Source organism: Mastigoproctus giganteus, chromosome 13 (assembly GCF_048544385.1).
Source record: "Mastigoproctus giganteus isolate SK-2022 chromosome 13, ASM4854438v1, whole genome shotgun sequence".
NCBI classification, from domain to species: Eukaryota; Metazoa; Arthropoda; class Arachnida; order Uropygi; family Thelyphonidae; genus Mastigoproctus; species Mastigoproctus giganteus.
Genome location: NC_143587.1, coordinates 36,873,584 through 36,896,518, shown reverse-complemented (window position 1 = coordinate 36,896,518; position 22,935 = coordinate 36,873,584). Strand labels below are relative to the sequence as shown.

Here is a 22,935-nt window from a genome sequence, read left to right as displayed (position 1 = left end):
CAGACCATCAAGAACACTATAGTACGATTGTAAATGCAAGATTTATCAATATCTATTGTCAAATTCTTGAAATGCGTCGTTACCTTTCTTTTATCGATCTTTCTATCCATCTTCGTGCATTGACTCGCATTCGATTGTCTTTTCCTTTTCTTTAGACGTTAACGACCCCGAAGAATCGATCGGGCTGACCTCTAATTTCGCACGAGACATTGTGAACGGTACAAAGATAAAGCGGCGCTCCAGGGCGACCAGTTATTTCTGTAGGAGCAGAAGCGAGATTAGTTGGAGTTCATCGCTAACAAACCCTTTATTACAGGTCCACTAGCACTCCTTAATTACCATCTCCTCTTGCCATCCATGTAAGGAGACACCACCCGGAGTAACTTTCATCAAAACACAGATATTAATGACCGAAATAGCTACCCCCCTGTTTACATAATCAATCGCCTGTCTCGTGTGCACTGCAAACAAGGTCCTCTTTTGTTTCTCAGATGCTGTTGTAATTGCGTCCGGATGAGTAATGAATCCTTCTGCCCTCGCTAAAGGTCGGAAAATGTTTCGTCCGTTAACTGGTATGTTTTAGAGAGCGTGCCATGCACATCCAAGAGAATCTTCAAAAGTTTGGAGGGAAGGTGTTGTTTCTAGATGCGGATGTTAACACGTCAATCTCATATTTCATTGGCTGAAGAAGAAGCATCCGATTAATTTTGATCCACATTAATGACAACGCAGTAGATCCAAAAGAAAAGAATAAAGTTAGGAGCACCTCTGGTCATTGAAACTGTCCAACTTCATGCCATGAGCTCCAAGTGGACTAACAGACATCATCATAAGATCCATTCAGAAGAGTTTATTTGGGAAACTCTCACCTGAAAGTTTGGAATCATGTTGTATGACAATGCAAGGTTTAATACAAAGTATTTCAAGATTTTTATTGAGCCTTGAAAAATTTACAGCCAAAAATATTTAAATGATTAATATTGACAACCGTACTTATTTTTCATTAAAATATCCTCCACGAGATTTTATTACTGAGGTACACAGACCATTAATTTTATTACTGAGGTACACAGACCATTGGAATAACATTATTCCAAGCGATCTGCAAGGTTTTCCCCAATAATTTTGTGAAGATGGGTAAGCTTCATGGACTTGACTGTCTCCATGATCTCATGAAAGCCCTATTGGGTTTTTTCAGGCGATTGGGATGGTTATACCATAATTTGCAATATTCCTGTTGTTTAATTGCTATGAAGGCCCTGCACAGTCTACAGATGTATCTCAGGTCATTGTCTTGTTATAAAAAATTTCTTCCACAAAGTGGAAGTCCAGAGGATATTGCATTATTTTCAAGAATGTTCTTATAGTCTTCTTTTCTTAAAATTCCTTTAATTCTGACGATGTCATCAACTCCAGAAAAACAGAAGCAACTCTAGATCATGATGGGACCATTATTATGCTTCACTGTGGGCACTGAACAATGTGGCACCATTTTCCTTCAGTTGAGATTCTTACATAAACTCTTCGGTGGGATCCAAAAATTTCAAATTTGGAGTCATCCGTCCACAATAATTTTTCCACTCTTCAATTGTTCAATTCTGATGGCTCTTGGTCCTAGCCAACCGTTTCTTACATTTTTTTTGCTCGGTTTTAATAAGGGTTTTCGGGCAGCCATGCGAACATGAAGTCCTGCTTGCCCAAGACGAAGTTTTAGAGCGGTGGTTGAGAAAGAGATTCTCTGTTCCTATCGAACTCAGCTGTTAATTGGTCTCCGAAAACTCAAGTTTTTGGTCCAGAAAACAGAAAATCGACCAGAGCACACGCAATTTACAAGAAATATACACAGAACAATATGGCCTTAGTCATTGATGCTCCTAAAACTCAACAACAATCACATTAAAGGAATCTTCTCAGTCGTCCAGTATTTTTCGTTCTTTCCCGATCAGCGTTACGCTAATCGTTTACGTCCACATACGTCACAGCCACGCGTGTGATAAATTTTCAGGTAAATCCGCGCAGTCTTTCTAGGTGGAGGTGATTCCAGTGATGGACAGTGTATTTCTGGAATCGATTGAAAAATCAATCTTTCGTGTCTTCTGTCTCTCCCCCCCCCGTCTTGTTTATTGGGGATCATAAAGCGTTGGAGATAAACAAAGCGGATCGGAACCAGCCCGTAAATCACTTGACATCAACGGACACCGTTTTAATTAGTCAGTTTGTGGGGGGTTTTGTAAGTGATTGGCCCCGACGTGCAGCGAAGGGCCCTTCCCGCTTGGCCCTACAGCGGGAAGGGTGGTAATCAGTTAATAGGCAGTCGCCGGATGAACTACGGATAAACAAGAATACGGCACCGTATTTTTGCTCGCCCGCTAATCTAATGGCGACCAGGTAATGGGGTGCGTTAACGAGCTCGTGGAAATTAGCTGGCGGCCGGCTACAGGGCGTAGAGCAGTTTTCGGAGTGTGGGTGGGTGGACGAGAGGACGTCATCGAGGCATGTCTATAGACGGATGAAGATTAACGCGCAATTTCGTTATTAACGACTATTAATGGCGTTCACTAATAAGTTTACGTGCAGCACGTGGGGGACTTACCTCAGCAAACAGTCCGCCTTGGGTTTGTCTCTGTCTTTCCTTTCCTTTGCCATTTTTCGCTTCCTTCATTCCTTCTCTACAGTTCACCGTCTGTCTGTCTGTTCTTTTTTCCTGTCTATCTCTTTGTTTGAGTGCCTGAATCTGGAGCTTTTCATCCATCAAGACAGACAGACAAATGCGTGATGTTTCATAGTTAAGGAATGTTGCAGAAGATGCTCAATCGAAACACGCGATTTACTGAAGCCTCATTGCCTTAGTTTCCGTGGATTTTAAAATAATACAAATCACTTATCTTTTGTTTTCTCTCTCTCTCTTTTATGCATTTTCTTTGATGATAATTTTTTCCCTCCTCTTTCTTTCTTTCTCTCTTCCTTTCTTTCACTGTCTTTAACGAGCATCTACTTTTATCATCCATCTATTTTCTATCTTCCCTTTTTTTTTTTATATTTCTTTCTCACCCCTTTCTCTTTTTATTATTTTTTTATTTTTTAAATCTCTCTCTCTCTCTCTCTCTCTCTCTCTCTCTCTCTCTCTCTCTCTCTCTCTCTTTTTCGTTCTATATCTCTTTTTTTTTTATCCCACATTTATTATCTATTTCTTCCTTCATTTTCCGTCTCGTTCTCTTTTTGCCTTTTGGTATTTTTCTTTTTTTTTTCCCCGACTCTATATTTATTTTTCTCTTTCAGTCTCTCAGCCTGTTTCTTCTATTCTTTTTCATTTGTATTTTTTCTGTCTTTGCCTTTTTTTTTCATTTGTTCTTCATTTTCCTCACTCTATATTTATTTTTTCCTTTGAATCTGTCATTCTGTTTCATCTATTTCTTTTCCATTTGTGTTTTTCTCACTCTTTTTTCTCTTTATTCATTTTTAGTTTGTGTTTCTTTTCTTTTTTGTATTTTTATTCTTTTTCCTCACTCTATATTTCTTTTTCTCTTTTATTTTTTTATTCTTTTTCCTCACTCTATATTTCTTTTTCTCTTTCAATTTTTCACCCTATTTTATCAATTCCTTTTTAATTTGTGTTTTGTCTCTGTTTTTTTTCTCTCTATTTCTTTTTCTTTCTTTGCCTTTTTTGTATTTTTATTTCATTTTACCCAAATCTATATTTATTTTTCTCTTTCAGTCTTTCACTCTGTTCCATCTGTTCCTTTTCCATTTGTGTTTCTCTCTCTCTCTTTTTTCTCTTTATTCCTTTTTAGTTTGTGTTTTTTTTTTCTCTCTTTGCTTTTTTTGTATTTTGTTTCTTCTTTTTTTCTCCAGTATATTTCTTTTTCTCTTTCAGTCTTTCACTCTGTTTCATCTATTCCTTTTTCATTTGCGTTTTATTTTCTATTACTCTATTTGTTGCATATCTTTTTGCTCAACACCTTCACGTGACTGCCCTGAGATATCCTCTCTTTTTTCCTTTCACATTTCTACCTCGTCTCTCTCTCTCTCTATCTATCTCTCCATTATGTATTCCATAAACGAAAACCACTCACTTTTCCATAAAATGAATTTTTCTTCAGAAGCATCTCGCGCTCATCTCCTACAAGTCTTCTCCCCCCTTCCCCATCTGTTTACCACTCCTTTTTTAGCGTGGATCCATATTCTTCCTTCCATCCACGTGCCATCCTCTCCCGCGTTCGTACTCCACAAATCTAACCGCATCAATTTTATTGAGGATAACTTGTGCCTCTGAACATCTTCGTGCTGCTTCTTACGTCCTCTCTAATCTTTGCGCTCATTTTCAATTCATGCGTTTCGTATTTGACGCGAACAACGCACCACGCACGTACACACGCACGAGCGCGGGTGTACAGATACGCACACTTTGGCTGCCACGAGCGCAAATTTAGCGAGATGATTGCGGCTTCGCTGCAGAGCTCGATTGATGTGCGGGGAAGCGGCCATCGGGCAAAATTACGGTAATTGGAGGGTACACGAACGAACGAACGAACGTCTGCGCGTATTACACCGCGATGCGAAAGATGAAACGCAAAATACACATCTACATATCGTCGGACGTAGTGTCATTACAGAGTGCAGCCGCGCTTGATGGGGTAATGACACAGCGGAGATCACCACGAATCCGGAGGTCCGCCTTCCATCGTTCTTCACGTTCGCCCTTTCGGTCCCGTTTAGAGAAAGCGCAACTTCCCCGCTGAACGATACTTTCGGAGAAGCAACGCTTGCTTCTCTCTTGCGCGGGAGTTCCCTCTGTTGGGGATGTTTTGTGAGGAGTTGAGGAGGAATGGAGAACACGCGATTAGATGGGAGTGGCCCAGATAATTGGAGCTGGATTCGGATGGAAGCAGATCTGCCCCTTCATCTCGTCCTCGGCAGGTTTAAATGCCCTCCTGAGTGACGATCTGCTCGCATTCTCTGTCACTCTGCTTCATCTTCACACGCTGCTGGTCCATTTTGGAGTATTTGTTGCTCTTCTTATTTGCACTGTTTCTCTTTTTGAAGAGATCCTTAAAATTCTCTCTCTTTATCTGTCTCTTTCTCTCTCTCTCTTAAACTATTTCTATTTCTCTTCGTTTTTTATCTTTCTTCTTCTCTCTTGATATCTTCGAATTTATTTTCTCTGTTTCTATTTTGACATTTTCTTCTTTCGCCTCTCAGCTTTCTCTCTCGTTTTTTTCTTTCTTTCTTTCTTTCTGTCTCAGTTATTCGTCTCTTTCTTTCATGTTTAGTTTTCTTTTTTCCCCCAGTTTTGTTCAATCTTAATCTTCTCTTTCTTTTTTTTTCTTTCCCTTCGTTTCTCTTTATTTTCCCTTTTATCTCTCCTTTCTCTCTCTCTCTCTCTTCCTTTTTGTTCTTTCTTTATCTCTTCGTTTCTTTATTTTTCTCTCCCATTTTCCTCTCTTTATCCTTCTTTCCGTCTTTTCTCTCTTTCTTTATCCGTCTCTCCCGTTTCATTTTCTCTATTTATCTTTTTCTCTTTCTTGCTCCCTTCTTCCCTCATCCGCTTTTCTTTCTCTCCATTTAATTCCTCTCTTCTGTGTCTTTCTCTTTCTTCGCCATCTTTCTTTCCCTTTTTTCTCTGTCGTTTCAAACCATTTTCTCTGTTTCTGTTCATTACTCTTTCTATTCCCTGTTTCTCTTTCATTTTCTCTGTTTCTCTTCATTCCTCCTTATCTTTCCTGTTTCCTTCTTCTCTCGTTCACTCTTCTTCTCACTCATTCTACCTTTTTTTCGTCTTTCGCCTTAGCCTTTTCTCTCCTTCACTCTTTTTCTTCTTGGCCTTTTATATCTTTCTCTTTTTTTCTCCTTTAACTTTTCTTTCACTTTTTTTCGCTTTATCCTTACCCTTTTCTCTATTCCTCTTTTTTTCCCTCCTTAGTCTTCTCTCTCCTTTTTTGCTCCTTCACACTTTTCTCCTTAGCCTTTCTTTCACTGTTTTTCTTCCTCCCCCTCTCTCTCTCTCTCTCAATTTTCGCCTCTTTGTTTTCCCCTCTCTCATACATTCTTCTCCTCCTCTCGCTGTCTTCCTCTGCACTTCTCCTCTTTTGTGCTCTGTCTCTCTTTAACCTTCTTTTCATTGTGTCTTCCATCTCTCGACTGTGCTGTTCGTTTTCAACTCCATCTAAACAGTTATTTCACAAATAAGACACGGAGTTCAGTTCATCTGTATAAGCAGCGAGGCATCTAAGGCTAGTGGGCACTACTATGTTATATTTCTCAGTTCTTCGCACTTCTAGATGAACGAGTTCTCCCAGACCGGTTAATTCATCTCCCGAATGAGAGGTTCCTTCAACCCGTTCTAGTCCAGATAAGGGGACGATTGAACCGAGCCCTTACCACGCTTCGTGACCAGGGAGGGTCGTTGCCTCGTGACGAATTAGCAAAGATGGGATGAATCCAACGAACCATTTTCGCTCCACAACTAACATTTGCGTGGCATCTGCAAGGGGGGGGGGGTCGGCAATACAATGCGTCTGTGGGCCGAATCGCAAGCTGTGTCTGACCTCCGTAGCTCGCCGCTATCTAATCGCGGGGACATTTTCATCCGGCGAGTGGGATGCCTTTGTGCGCGAGGCACACGATGGCCGTAATGATGCGTCCCCGCGGTTTTATTCTTCGCCCATCAAAAGGGGACTTCGACGTCATCTCGGAGTGGCAGCCGACATCGGTGGGGTCTCCTTTGTCCGGCAACATCAGGTTCGGTCAGAAAGGCGATATCCTGCGACGAATCGGTAAGAAGAGGTCATCAGAGAGTCGGAGCAACGGACATCTGCTCGTTCAGGTGTTCCGAAACTTCATAAGAGGTAACATTTTCTCCAAGCAGGGATTAGACGAATTTCGAAAGTTTGCCACCAGATGGCAGCATTCCAAATGGAACGCTAAAGCAAAACCCCTTTTACGTCATGTTATGAAAAGCTTTATTGCAAACATAATAAATAAATAAATAATAATTAATAAATTAAAATCGTTCCTTGTCTAAGTCAGAAAGAGCCTTCCAATTCAATGTGTGGCAGTTGATTCGAATTATTCCGAAAGATTGTCAGTTTCCTCTCTCATTCTCTTCTTTCCCCCATCTGTCTGTTCCTCTCACTTTCTTTCTCTTTCAGTCTCTCTTCATAACGTTTTCCTCTCTTTTTGACTCTTCTCATCTTCTGTCCATCTCTTTCCTTCTCTCTTTATCTCTGTCTTTCACTCTCTCTCTCTCTGACTGTCACTCTATCTTTTTCCCTCTCTTTATGTCTATATCTCACTTTCCTTCTCTTTCCTTCTTTCTTCTTCTCTCTTTTCACTCTATTTCTTTGTCTTTCTGTCCTCCCTCTCCCCTCTCTCTCTCTTTTCTCTTTCTCTTTCATTCTCTCTTATTCTGTATCATGTTCTTTACTTTCCTTCTCTCTCACTCTCTTTCCCTATCTTTCTTACTCTCCTTTTCTCTCACTTTCTCTCTGTCTTCTCTCTCTTTCTCTCTTCTTTTCATCTTTTTTTCTGTAACTTTTTACTCTCCTTTTCCCTCACTCTCATTTATTATTATTATTATTAGCCTTATGGTGCAAGGAAGCCATAAGGCTAATAATAATAATAATAAATGAGAGTGAGGGAAAAGGAGAGTAAAAAGTTACAGAAAAAAAGATGAAAAGAAGAGAGAAAGAGAAGAGAAGAATAATGATATCCATCTGAGGACCCTGGGTGTGCCAAGCCCATACTCACCAAATGTGAGCCCCTGGGGTTAAAAAGTACTTGGCAGGGGTGGGATTCGAACCCACGCCTCCGAAGAGACTGGTGCCTTAAACCAGCGCCTTAGACCGCTCGGCCACCCTACCACACACATCCTTTCTCCTCTTTTTCAATATTCTTATCACTCTTCTTTTCTCTCTCTCTTTCACTCTCTTTTTCTCTAACTTTCTCACTCTCCCATTTTCTCCCTCCCTCCTAGTTTTCTGTCTGTCTTTTTCTCCTTTTCTTTCTCTCTCTCTCTCTCACTCCCCTTCTGTCTTTATCTCTCTCTCCCTATTCATGTCTCCTTTCCTCACTCACTCTCACTCTCTCTCTCTCCCCCCCCCCCTCTCTCTCTCTCTCTCTTTATTTGTCTCTTTATCTCTCTCTCTCACACTCCCCTCTCTCTCTCTCTCTCTCTCTCTCTCTCTCTCTCTTCATCTGTCTCTTTTCCTCTCTCTCTCTCTCTCTCTCAATTCCCCCTCTCTTTCAGTTTCTCTTCTCTTCATTCCTCTTCCCAACCTCACATCTGTCTGTCTGTCTCTAACCTTCTCTCTCCGACTCTAAATTCTCCCTCTTTTTCTCATCCCATCCTCCCCTTTTGTCTCTCTCTCTCTCTCTCTCTCTCTCTCCACTTCTGTCATTCTTCACTAACTCCTTCTTCACCTTTTGACAGGTCATCTTCTGCTTGACACCAATTTCCTCTAACCAAGCGATGCAGCAACATAAGTTGTGAGTGTGTTGTCGCAGAGTAAAAAAAAAAAAAAAAAATGCGCTGCGTCTGGAGATATAAAATGTTGAGATCTCCGCGAGAGATTGCAGACGTGTGCGCAGCCACGTAATGATTACGACGTACCGTTTCCCCTAAGCACAATGGCGGGTGACCTTGAAGCTAAAATAACCTTTAAACACCCTTTCTAATTAGAATTCTGATATCCGAGATAAGTCCCTAACACTTTGTATCGAGTGCTTATTAAGTCCGCCTCAACCCTGCAACGGCCACAACCTCTCGTCTGCTAATACACTTTCGTCCCAAAGATATTTACGGAACGTCGGCCGGATGCGACAGAGACCTCCAAATCGTAAAAACGAAAACCAGAGAATATTATCGCCATCCCTTTATTAAAATCATTATCGCATTTATTTTTAAATATCTAAATTTATTTATTTATTATTATTTTAAATAATAAATAAATAAAAAATCACCACGTCCGTCCATCCGTCTGCATGTAACAACTCGTCTCCCAGTGGACGGATTTTCACGAAATTTTATATTTGGATTTTATAGAAATATTTGTAGAGCCATCCCAAAATTTGTGGTTAAAATCAATCTAATAGAAGTCCTACAATCAGTGTCTGTCCGTCCGTCCGTCTGCATGTAATAATTTGACTACCAGTGGATGAATTTTCCCGAAATCAAAATAACGTTATTTTATATTGTTCTTTTTGTAATTCGTTCTTTAGTATAATCCGAAGAAGGATTATAGAAGAAGGGAAGGTCATAATCTTTTGTGATACTTAGCTGGTAACTACTTGTAAAGAAACAGCTCGAGGACCGTATTTGGAGCCGTTTAATCTTTGATGAAATGTTTGGAATTCGTCAAGAGTAGATAATTTATTATTTTAGCTGCGCATGCGTCGGTCGGGTGGATTGTAGATGGTTGTTTTCTACCAGACGACTGTTGCAGACGAGTGATGCATCATCGTCTATGGCAAACTGGATTAGCAGAGTGGACTGACATTCGAGATAAATAGGTCATTGTGTTCTGGAAAGGTCGCAAAACAGGCGTTCGTCAAGAAGTCAAGGTTGAAATTAACCGAGGGTGGTTGGAGGCGAAAGGGCGTGGTGTCAGAGTCTCTATTGGATTTCTCCATCAACTCTGATAGATTCCAAGTGATGAGGTAGCGTGGGATGTACATTGGGTTTCAGTTGTAGCAACTTACTTAGATTGCATAATTTCAAATGATGCTTCTGTACAAAGCGCAGGTGGAGTTAACTTGCACCTTTATGATTATTGAAAGAAAAATATACACTCACTTGCCAAAAAATTGGAAAACATTCGCAATTGACGTCAACAGATAATAAAACTAGGAAATGCGAGTTTTTAAGTGGAAAGATCTAGTAGGGCTTCTTGGTCGATTCTGTCTTGGGCAAGGGAGCAGAGGTGATATCATAGTATTGGGCGTGTTCTATTGGTAAGGGCTGAATTCGCTAACTGTGTTGTCGCCAATGAATCTTTCTGTTGTATCAGATCATCTTCACTTGTACCAGGAATACGATGGATTCTTTCAAGACGACAACGAAACCACTCACAGCGCAAAAATTGTATCTGAATGATGGTTCCAGGAACATTTCAAAGATTGGCAACATTTACACCGGCCCACCAAATTCTCCAGATCCGAGTTTCCGGATTATTACATAATCCAGGAATTCTCAACTGGATTGAGATCTGGAGAATTAGGTCAAATCTGGAGTTAGATTTAAGACACATAATGGAATCAATGCCACTGCGTCTGTGTGTGGCCTATAATTCTAATGGCCATACACTTTTTGGAGTGTCATTACTTTTGGGGATGCGGTGTACATAAAATATCAAACTCATACCGGCACGTTGTGGTGCGTGTGGACCACATCCAGCAGTTCATTTTGCAGGATTCTGAAGCAAATCCGAAGCCCCACCTACCGGAAATGACGCTAAACTCAACTCAGTTCAGTGACAGATCCCCGAGATAAGAACACGGTAAGGGGATGGTTTCGATCGCTCGCTTGCCGTCACTAGTAATCAAGCCCGTCAAACAACCCCTAGGCATATTCGGAACAGAGAAACGCTCGAGCCGGTCCACTTATGCAGCCGCCAAAGAGAAAGAGAGAGAGAGAAGAGAGAACTCTAGTTCCTCGTACAAAGTTGGCAGGGATGTTTACCTTTGCAAAGTTCATATGTCACGACGTACAGGCAGCCAATGAGCGCGCGCTGATTGGGTGCGCACGAATCGAGGATGGGAGTGGAATTTAGTTGTCTTAAAGATCAATGGAGAGAGAGAGAGAGAGAGAGAGAGAGAGAGAGAGAGGGATTCTGACTCTGTTTCTCTCTTTCCATCACTCGTTCGCATTAGTAGATCCCCCCCCGTACAAACGGGGGTGTTTTGAAGAGAGATTAGCACGCGGACAACCTTGTTGCGTCCCCAGTGGAGATGCGAATCATCACGAGCGTCGGGCATCAGCGGGAACAGACGAGTTGACATAAGGGGGGGGGGGGTTGCCACGAGTGGCATCGCATATTCGGGTGGCAATTAAATTAGCAAATAACGCGCTCGTGAGCTCATTTTTGACGCAAAACACGCGCTTTAATTAAGACGACGATGGCTTCCCCCCCCTTAATCCTTCGGGGACGAGGAATGCCGTTTGGAGGGAAGAACACGAAGCGTGGTCGGAGAACGCTCGCCTAATTGGAGATCGTTGGCGGGTGTCGTGTTTATGAATTCTGCATTTGTCCGTGCCCGCACACGCGCTAATGACGCCGATTCACAACACTCCGTCAGATAATTACTAATCCCCCCCCTTGCATTTCGGGAAACCGCTTCTCTTTGTGGGCTCCTCGTGGTCCTCTTCATCACTTTTCTCTTCCTGCTCTTCTGCATCTCATCTGCCTCATCTTCCTGCTCTTTTGTTGCCCTCTCTCTCTCTTTCTCGCTCCTTTTCTCTATCCTTATCTCTCTATCTGTTCCCACTCTCGCTGTCTACCTGCCTCTCTCTCTCTCTCTTTATCTGTCTGTATCTCTCTCTCTCTCTCTCTCTCTCTCTCTCTCCCCTTTCTCCATCTCTCGCTATTTCTCCATTTCCCTCTCTCTTTTTGCTCCCTCTGTGTATCCCTCTTTCTCTGTGTTGTCCCACAATCACTCCACGTTCGAAGTTGGAATGATCCCGATGTCGACCTATTCTTCCTCGCAGATACTCAACTTCGTAGCAGCCGTTCCCGACTTTGAGCCTTCACCAGCATCGCAGACCAGTCGATTCCTGCACAGGAGGGTGTCGCTAATGCAAAGCCAACTGAGAGTAATATCAACTATAAACGACATCCTCCCCCGCCCAGCATTAAAACCCCGTCGTCTGATAACCGGCAAACAGACGCAGCTGCTTAGCAACCGGTTTCAGATATCGCGTGACGTCGTCCGACAACGAAGGCAGAGTTTGTCCGAGTTGAAATTAACTACAAGAAACGCGTGCGAATCTTTCGGTGGATCGTTAATGAGATGTCCGTGAGAACCCTTTTGCGACGACATTTCGAGTCCGGCAACGTCGCCGATCCAACGTGAGCGCAGTCGGCGACAACCCCGACCACGATTAATTAATAAGCTCCCCGCGGCGCCCACCATCTCGCCGTCCCGGGGAAGAGGAGGGAGGAGACGTTCCCTCACCTGTTGCCTCGGCCCATTAAGGTGGCTTCGGCCTGCCAGGTAGCCATGGTTATTCGATGTTGGCTCATTGCCATGGTTACCAAATAAAATATACACGCGCTTCGGGACGACCGCAAATGAGATGGCTATTTTTACGTGACTATTGATCGGGGCTCCGGTGGGGAGGCGCACGAATCAACGCGTCACAAGAAGGGGGGAACACCAGCTGAGAGGGATGGGATGGGATGGGGAAACGTGTTCCGATTTCTTTTTCAGGCTAATTTCCGACGACTTCTTCAGTCTCTCTCTCTCTCTCTGTCTCTCTCTCTCTCTCTCTCTCTCTCTGTCTATCGCAGGCACTCACAAAATGCAAATTTGTTCCCTAATTCCGGTGGACGGACGGCGTGATTTCCTTCGCGCATTTGTGCACCCCTTCAAAATGGCAGATTACAATCCGTGCACGTACTCTATTAAGTTGGTCCCTAACGAGATTCCAAGTGGGTGGCGATTTACAAAAAAAATAACAGCACGCACGAAATTATGAATGGAAGGGACAGGAATTCCCCGTATATCGTCGCCTCGAACAACGTCGTTTCAAATTACGTCTTTTTTTTCTCTCGCTCTCTCTTCGGAGATGTTGTGTTGCTTTCCTGATTCTGTGGTTTGGATGTCTTGTTGAGACCACATCCGGGTGGATGTGGTTTAAACATGCGTCTCATTCATGCGCTACGAATATCTGACGCGTTTTATTACTACTTGGTATTAAAAGAGGGCGCTGTTCTCTTATTATTTCCTGCCTATTCATTTTATTATTATTTTTTCGTTCAGCCCATTGCAACGTTTTGTGATAATATTCTTCCACCACGCATTTCTCAAACGGATTTTCTTTTCGTTTTCCGTGCACACACAAAAAATCAAATATTGCGCAATATTCAGAATTTCTCTTCTTTTTATCTCTCTATTCCTTCCTCCTCTCTTCCTTTTCTCTCTATTTCTTCCCACTTTCTTTCTAATTTCTTTCTTCCCTGCCTTTTCTATCTTCCTCTTTTCCTCCCTCTCTCTCTTTCTTTCTTCGCTATCTTTCCTCCTACCGTCTCTCTTCGTATCTATCTTCTTATTCTCTCTCTTATTTTTTCTTAATTGTTATCTTTCCTTCTCTTCTTTATCTATTTTCTTATCTTTCTATTTCTTCTATTTCATTTTTCTCTCTATTCCTTCACACTTTCTTTCTATTTTCTTTCTCTCCAGTCTTCTATTTTCCTCTCTCTCTCTCTCTCTTTATTTCTTCGCTATCCCTCCTATTGTCTCTCTTCGTCTCTACCTTCTTCTTCTTCTTCCCTCTCTTTTCTTCTTTCCTCTCTGTCTTCCCTCTGTCCTTCTCCCTCGTCTCTCTCTCTCTCTCTCTCTCATTCTTTCTGCCTTTCATTCGATTTCTCTCTTTCTGTGCTACTCTCTTTATACCTTTCTCTTCTACTCGTTCTATACTTTCCTCTTTCTATCTCTATGTTTATCTTTATTCTCTTTTTATCATTCTCTCTTATTTCTCTCTCTTTCACCCTTTTCATTCGATCTCTATCATTTTTCTCTCTGTCTCTCACTTGATCTCATTCTCTCTGTCTATCTCTCTCCCATGATCTCATTCTCTCTCTCCTCTATCAACAAATCACCAAGATGGGTAATAATTCGAGCAGGATGTATTTAGATTTTAATAAAGCCGGATAAAAGACATTATGTAAGTATCTTAGAGACCCCACCATTGGCTCAAATAGTACATCTCACAAGATGTGGTACATCCATTAATTGCGCAACGATCCTCAGTTTATTGACCTCGCTTATTTTCTGTTTTTTTTTATCTTAGAAATCTCTCTTTTTAACCTTGATGCGCTGCTTTAGAGATGACTCTGACCTCATTAGGACTAAAAGGTTCTTGCAGTTAGTACCCAACTCTTATTGAAGAGAGAGGGGGAAAGGTTCTACTGGATGCAGTGAGCTCTACACTCGCTGCCATGATCGCTAATCCTTCGTTAACCATAGCACTAAAGAAGAACCCAATCCATCGTGTATTCCTCACGCAGTTCTTCTCAAATACGTCGAACCTATATATGCACCTCTAGTATTTGCACATTACCAACCCTCAGATTTTAGATTGGATCCGACTCCAATAAAAGTTTCACCACAAATTTTAAATCTTTTTTCGTTCAAACTCCATCTGTATGCAAACGACCCACGAAACAACATCGTCAACCATCATCGATGCTTAATGCATCCAATAAAAGCGAGTACCCTAACTTTACAGACCCTTAAACAAAATCCCAAAGTCCATAAAGGTGCATAAACACGTGGGAAATTGCGCGAGCGCCACGACAACCCTATTTCGGAAAATTGCCAAAGCAATCATAAAACAAAGAACTCGGACGAAGAGTATCTTATAACTCGAACTCACGTAGAACCGTAAAGTGCTGGTCGTAACCCCGATGGCATCTTCGAACGACCATAAACCCCCCCACTCCAGCAAAATTCCAGCACCCCTCAACAAAATTCTAGCACTTTAGATAATTTTTCTTGGAAATTTAAAGGAAAAAAAACTATAAATATTTGAAATCTTATTAAACTTTCAAAGAAAGAAAAAAAAACGCATAACCTTATATAAAAGACACACGTCTTACAAATCACCACCCTCATTCGTCTTACAAACACCCCCCCTGCATCTTATAAACATAGTTCCACCCCTCATTATAAATTAATGCGTCAAAGAGAGAGGTTCATCATGAAGCCTACCATCATCAATTTTCTAAACCACATTAAATCTTGAATATTTTAAGAGCGCGAATTTCCAACCCGCAGCATCTTGATAAAAGAAAACGCGTTCACAATAACTAGAAGAACAATAGAACGCATTATTAATGAGGTTATCTTTTTAACCCATCGATGCTTGTTGGGTAAATAAGCAGCCTCCTTTAATCCCAAAATTCTTCGACAGACACAATGTGTTTCCAATGGAAAGTCTACCACGTGTTATGCAGTGAAGATATATTTACAGGGGACTGCTCTCTATTTTTCTTAAGGATGGATGTTTTCAAAAGAAATTTATTCAATTAGCCATCATGCGCGTGCGTGTATACCTGAAGCGCGAGAAAATACGTTATTTATTTCTTACAAATTCACTTTGTCCTTTGAGCGACAGCATCTGCAGCGAAGGCTAATGCGCATTCGTAATTCACTTCGATAGTTCATGTTCAGTTGAGTTCCTTGCTGTAAACTTGGACTGACAGCATCCGAATGAATGACTGACACGTTGCATTTCGATTTCGAGTTGGGCATTGTCTAGAACGCTTTAAACAACGGCAGTGCGTCAGGCCGCTTTCGGTTGTGACATTTCTCCATCTGGTACTAAGCGGCGCCAGCCGTTTGGGGCCAAATAGCGGCGTTTCAAAAGAGTGGAGACAACGCAGAATCGTTGTAATTGATATTTTTCGTATAAATCGCTCGCGTTCTAAATGTCCAACCCTTGCTAATTGTTCGAACGCACTTTGAGTGGCGGTTAACACAAAAGTTCCCTTTTCGGGGATGAAGTTTCCATTGCTTGAAATGTCTCCATGGCAACCAGTTTTCCACGATGAAATCTCAACTGAAATTTTGATATTTGGAACAGTTTGGGTGGGGGGATGGATAGCAAAATAAGCTTTTAAAACTGGGATATTTCTATAAGTGACATCAAAAATGAGTTGAATACTGTACGCTTTTCTAGAGCTTCTTTGACGATCTGGTCATGGATGGAAAGACAGGTAATCTTTCCCATGGAGCACGTTTAGCAAGAATCCCAGTTAGAAGTCACAGGTGCTTCAAAGCAACCATCTTTTCAAAAAAAAACGATAGATTCGACTGGAATGGTATTAAGACTGGCCTTTGAACTGTGGAAAAAGATGATGGGGTCGGAAGAGTCTCGAAATCCAGACTGTTGCGTGTCTGCTGCTCAAGCAGCTGGAAGTGGTAACTTGGTATAGGGTGTGTTCTTGTTATGGGTTGGGCCATCATACCTCTATGAGGACGAACTGCACTCTCTAGTGCTTCATTTTCACCCGGATTGCGATGGATTCTTTCAAGACAACAATGCAAATATCTACAGCGAAAAAATTGCATCTGAATTGAGGAACATTGCCAATATTTCCAACATCTAGCCGAACTGCCTGCTTCTCCAGATCTGAATCCAATTAAGAATGTTTGGGACATGTTGGAAAGCCAGTTCAGCTTCGCTGTTTTCCAACGACAAACAATACAACAGCTGACAAATATCCTGATAGAAAAGTTGTCAAATCTGAAGCTAGACTCCAACAGAAACCCAGTGGAATCCATGCGAAGTAGTGGCATGGAAAACTTTACACAATAAGCAGACATCGAAGTCTTAAACAACTGAAAATGAGCGGATTAATTTTTAGTAAAAATAAGATAATGAGGTCCTAAGGATAATCCTCGGGGGACATCGTCATTAAAACTGGTTCTTACTAAAATCTCTGAACTTTTTTAGAACTATAATGCTACGTTGTACTCTACCTAGCGTGCATTATAAGATATTTAGAGAATAATAAAGTGTCACGTGCTTTGATATATTGGTCATAGTCAAGGTAGTGGTATTTTGAACTTCCTGCAGGTGTTGGAAATTATACTCTGGAATGTATAAGTACAATAACCGTTAATAATTCATCCGTCCCAGCTTTTATTACTACATTCTAGCGTAGTTTTATTCTGGGGTCATAAAAAGCGCATCCAGATAACAAGATCCTGCTCTCTTTGTGTTTCAGTGGAACTATTACTTCGCCAATATTCCAAGCATCGTCTAAAACGTGCATTTTCAACTTTTTTTTATTAGTATAATGCTTTAATGCAAGAAAGTAGTGAGTAACTACTTTTTGAGAGCTGCCATCCCCCCACGAGTAACTCCCTTAACGTGTTTTAAATTGCTGTCCGGGTCAGAAGTTGAGGTAAACAACACACTTTTATAGCGGAACACATCTGTGGTTGGTATCGTTACTTACATAGACAGGCGCGCAGCGATAAGCAGTGCACTAGCCTCGTTTTCAGCGCACTAAGATAAACGGACACTCCGCCTGCCCGCTTGGAAAATATCAAAGGTTACGGGTAGCGAAACGCACGTTGGAAACAAATCCCTCACCACTCTCAGGTAGAACTCGGGAAAAAAGATGTAACGCATCGGATAAAAAATGAGCAGTTGGAATGACAGCTCATTGGAGAAGATGCTAAGAGAATGGAGGAGAGGATGAAGGAAGGAAGGAGGAAGAGTAAAACAGAAGAATTAATATACAGCGTGCATCGAAGGGAAGAGATTTTATTGGAGAAAAGACAGTGAGTGAAGCACTTCGCAAAGGATTGGAAGAGGCTAAGAGAGAGGGATGTGAGGGAGGAATGGCAGCGTATGGAAAGAAATTGGAAAATAAGAAAGGGAAAGAGAAAAGACCTGGGTTCGACTCCTGTCGATGATGTGAGAAATTTTTATGGGCCTTTTTCACAACGTGGCCGAGTTAGTCGGTCTCAGGCGAAGGGGTTTTTCTCCAGGAAACGGAAAATTTACTTACACATCTCTTTGGATCTACACATCTCCTCCTTAGATCTTCACATCTCCTCCTACTGATCACTGACTAAGTGCTGCCATCTATTGAAAACGCTATTTACTAATTTATTTGTAATTGCAATTCACAGATGACATCGTTTACTTCTGGAGGAGAATAAATCGAGTGGTTGTGTTCAGCGAGTCATATACAGTCCTTATCACATGATCTAAAGTAAAATCTAAGCATAATCCGAGCCTTACCAACAGAGATTTTAAAACTTCAAAGAAGTAAGGTCCTGATCTTGCAAATCCTAATCTGTATGTCCTTGAGATCTGTCTGCATTCTTTCATAAATGTCCTTTCTTTTTATTTTTATTCCTTAAAACTATGTCAGCAAATTCTCTTCTGCTAATACTTCAAAAGGTTGTTGAAGTAACCCAAACGTTCCATTCAGCCAAAGTTAATTTTACATCGATGATACGCAACACGTTATCTTCAGCTATCTATAAGTTATCTACAACTCCCTCAATGCCTCTGTAGTTTTCCAACAGAAAGAGATTAGAAGAATTCCAAACAATCCTGATGTTTAAAGGTCTCTGGGTCCTGTTGGAATTTCTCCCTTTTTAATTAAAATTTGTACTCTAGGGTGATTTGTGTTAAAGTAAAATAAGCCAAGATATTGCCAGTGAATCAGCAACGACAGAATTCATATCAACAATCTTTAAGAATGTGACTTCCACGAAATCTTCCACTAAGTATCAATATTAGTGTCAAAGAAGCAAGCTGATACAGTTTCATCCAAAAGAAACTAACTGCCCATATCATTTATCGATCTGCTCTAATAATTTGTCCAGTCGTTCCTAATGGATACTTTCAATTCATTTATTACTCAAAATATCCATTTCTACAACCCCAGATAGAATTTGTTCCAACAATCAATTACTCTCTGGCTGAAGCAAAGTTTCACACATCTATCCTACACCATCCTTTTCAATTTAAGTTTATACCCCTTTATGTGTGCTATCCGAGAATGGATGCCATCAGCAATTAGTTGACTCAATCTGTTTAAAGCCTTGAACATTTCGATCAGGGTGCATAAAAGGGTACTCTTAGCTTTTCATACTGAGTACCCTTTTATGCGCCCTGACTAATCGTGTTGTTCTTTTTGCACCCTTTCCAATAGATTCACATTCTTCTTAAAATAAGGCTTCCAGACCTATATGCAGATGCAGCCTAACTATTGGTTAACAACGGGACAATCATCTACTTGTCCTTCCTGGAAAAATTCCTGTATAGCATTGACAACATTCCATGAGCTGTTCTGGCAGCCCTTCTGTAGTTCAGAAAGAACTTTCTCTTTCATCTTCCTATTAATTATCACAAAATAATTTAGTTCCCAGTTAGAATTTGATATGTTTCTGATATTTCCATCTGTAAGGAACTTCTTCATGCATGAATGCAGATGCGTTTTAATGCTACCACTGAGATCTCTAAGGGGATTACCAAGGTAGGTTCTTTCGCTCTACGATTTTCACACTATCAGCCTAGTCTGAGAGTGTGAATCGGAGCATTAAAATATCAGCAAAGTCCGATATTTTCATGCTTCCATTATTCATAGTTTCAGTGAGATTTTATTACCGGCCCTTTTAAAGAATCCCACCTTAGTTATCTCTTTAAAGACCTCAAACAAAGAATTAAGTTTGAACTCTTAGTTTGAGCGGGTAGGATGGCCTTAAGCCAAAGACGTTTCCTAAACTGCTTTAGCGTACCTAAGGACTTGATTACTTATTGAAGGCTTCTGTATCTTGTATCTCCTGATAATTTGTAATCATCACATGCATTTTTCTTTGCTGTATCGAGTCTCATCAGTTCATTTGACATCCACTCAGGTCTAAGCCTGGAATGGTATGAAAAGCCTAGTAGCTTCTATGATTAATTCCCTTATGATTAATTTAGAATTTGTTGTTGGTAACAGCATCAGATGGTTTCACTGCATAGAATTTAGAAACTCTGACACCACTGTAGTCACCTAAACTGCGCGCGCGTGTTCTGTGGGTGATTTGCTGTTTGCTGGACGAAAAACCCGAGTTTCCAGGAGGGAAAAACTATGCCACCATCGCTTAGATCGATTAACTCGGCCACGTTGTGAAAAAGGCGTCATGGATGAAATTCGGACTCAGGTCTCTTCTACCCGGTGTGGAGCAGATGGTGATTATAGCAGCTGTGCTACCCACGAGGTCCAAAGTTCATGTTCCAAGAAAGAATTCATTAATATTGCATCAGTCGTAATGTCCAAACACATCTCTGATAATCTTATTCGAGCCAATATATTTATAATTATAATTTTATGGCTTGAATGCCATATTGCTTGCAATGATAGATGGCTCACGGCTTCTAATTTCTCAAATGATGCATGAATTCCCTATGGATTTTGTTTCTTCGTCCAATGTTTCTTCTTGTATATTAATCACCTTTGCCCATTAACAGGAAATCCCGTCCGCAGTTTTGCTGATGGTAGTACACTACATTCTCCATTCGTTAGGATCCAGATGTTCCCAGCTAAAACTTCTCTCTATCCACAGACAACACCCAAAATGATGATCGACAAATAATTCCCTTCTGGGGAGAAGAAAACTTAATTATCTTCACTCCCAAAAACCTAATCTTGTGTTATTTATTACAAAAATAGTCTGCTGCTTCTTCTATCTTTAACAACTTCCAGATTTATGTATATATATCTTTATTGCAATCAGCGAAGAGTTTTACATGGATGCCTGATGCAATACCCATAACAGCAACAATTCGAGGGGTTTAACATAAAAGGAGCCAAAACAGGAAAAATTACATAAAACAAATTATTAACACGGGAAATGAAAAAACATTTTTTTCTCCATGGTACGCACATCAGCAAGAAAAGCAATGGCAGTCACACAGCTGAAGACGATAGCTGTTCCCTGATGATGCGTCTTCTGTAGGATTTGTTCTCTATAAGCTTCTTGTAGTCGACATCCATCTCCTGGACGTTGGGGAGCATCTCCATGGCAGGAATCTGTCGCCCTATCCTGAACCTCCACGCAAAAGACTGCAGAGAGGGGAGGGCTCTTAACGGTTTCAGGGGGATCCTCCAACTACACACCTGCCAAAAATTTGGCGTATTAATTTCGCCCACTATCATTTTAATTGAGGCGAGTAAGCGGAGGGTGGAGGTCCGTTCCGAGACTTTTGTGTAGTTTTGTAATATCTGAAGTGTGCGTGAGGGAGTGGAAGTTTATGCTTGAAGAGGACCCAGCGAAGAAGCCAGTACTCATCAGATGAGATGGTTTTTACCGTAGTTTCCTTTGCCGACGTGGCTGAGTTAGTCGGTCTCGGGAGTTGATAGCAAGGTTTTCCCCCCAGAAACTGGAGTTTTTTGTCCAGCAAAACAGACAAATAGATCATAGAACACACACAATGAAGAGACATAAGACACACAGTACGGCAGATGAATTCAATTATTCGGGTGGCCTAAAAATAATACTTTAGTTTAACTTTTTTGGCTGCTGAAACCGTATATGTATTGAAGCCGGTATGTGTATTGAAGCGGGAACTCAGACTCTGTGACATGAAGGAGGTGTTGTTTGGCAAGCCATCTGGTTCTGCAGACCTTGTTGTGAATATCTACAACATGGTGTTTAAAGCTGAGTTTGGGTGTCGAAGACAACTTCGGGATCGCTCTGCTTGGTCAATGGAGGATGAGGGTTCCATGGATTTCCAGGTTCATTTGATTGGGTGTGATTTATAGATTTATAGACAAAGTCGAATATCTTTACTGGAGATAACCTCGATTTATATTTTAGGATGCAAATATTTCTTCTTCTGCAGCCCTCGTGGGCAGCACAGTTGGTAGAATCGCCTTCCTCCCTACACCGGGTGGAAGACGTGAGTTGGAGTCCCGTCGTTGACAGGAGAAATTTTTATGGGCCTTTTCCACAGTGTGGCTGAGTTAGTCTCTCTCAGGCGACGGTAGCATGGTTTTTTTCCTCCCATAACTCAGGTTGTCCATCCAGCAAACAGAAAACCTGTATAGAACACACAAGCAATTTACAAAACAAACTATTATCTTTAGGCCACCCGAATAATTAAATTCATCTGCTGTGCTTGTGTGTTTTATGTCTGTTAATTCCGTGTGTTCTATGGTCGATTTGGCTGTTTTGCTGGACGAAACACCCCAGTTTCTGAGGGGAAAACCTTGCTATCTACTCCTGAGACCGACTAACTCAGCCACAAAGTGAAAAAAATCCCATTAAATTTCCTCACGTCGTCGGCGGGATTCGAACCCTGTGTGGGGAGGACAGTGACGATACCACTGTGCTACCAGCGTAGACAAGCAATTTACAGACAGTATACACAATAGCAATTTACACAATAAAAATTAAAAACTTCATAGCTTGAAACAAAACCTGTCTTAGCAACTTTTAAACACACTCACTGGCCAAAAAATTTAAAGTCTTTGTTCAATATTCCGTAGGGCCATCTTTTGCTCGAATCGTACACCTGTTTTGATTCTGAGGGAGTATAGCTCCAGATTTGACCATTCTTCCTTCAGGAGAATTGCTCAGCTGCTGTATTTTGATCGTTAGAGAACTGCGAATCTCAACTCCCCTTTACAACATGTCCCAGACATTCTTGACTGGATTCAGTTCTGGCGAATTAGACAACCAGGGTAGATGTTAGAAATGTTGAGAATGTTGTCTTGGATGACTCCTTCGCAATTCGGGTAAAATTGGAGCTTTAAACGACGGGGTGAGTGAAGTTGTGCAATACAACAGCAAGATATTCGTTGGCGGTAACTCGACCTTCTAACGATATAAGTGGACCCTGGAAGTGATAAAAATCTGAAAGCATGACTTCATGGGGTTCACTCCCCATTTTCACTCTACTGTTGATGCTAAAAAGTGTAACTCCAGACTCATCAGACCACACGATCTTTCTTCACTGTTGCGAAGTACAGTTTTGGCATTACCAGCACCATTCCAGTAAAAACTTCAGATTTTTTTCAGAAAGAAGTGGTTTCGTATTGGCACACGACTAACAAATCCCAGAATCTAAAACTTCCGTCGCATAGTCCGGCTGGAAATGGATCTTTCTTTGCGTAAATTGAATTTTTCAGTCATTTTCTGTACCCTGGATCTTCTATTCTAACTCACAACTCGCTTTACATTCCTGTGTTCTTGGAATGCTGA

The 22,935-nt window shown here is 41.3% G+C and overlaps 1 protein-coding gene and 1 non-coding gene across 2 annotated transcripts in view; one reads left to right on the top strand and one right to left on the bottom strand.

Annotated features, from left to right (window-relative positions):
- Window positions 1-22,935, top strand: part of LOC150075969 (uncharacterized) — a 265,177-nt gene that overhangs the window by 87,452 nt on the left and 154,790 nt on the right. The gene's annotated exons all lie outside the window — the stretch shown is intronic.
- TRNAL-AAG (transfer RNA leucine (anticodon AAG)) lies at window positions 7,778-7,859 on the bottom strand. The gene has a single exon. It is a non-coding gene; the product is annotated as a tRNA-Leu (tRNA).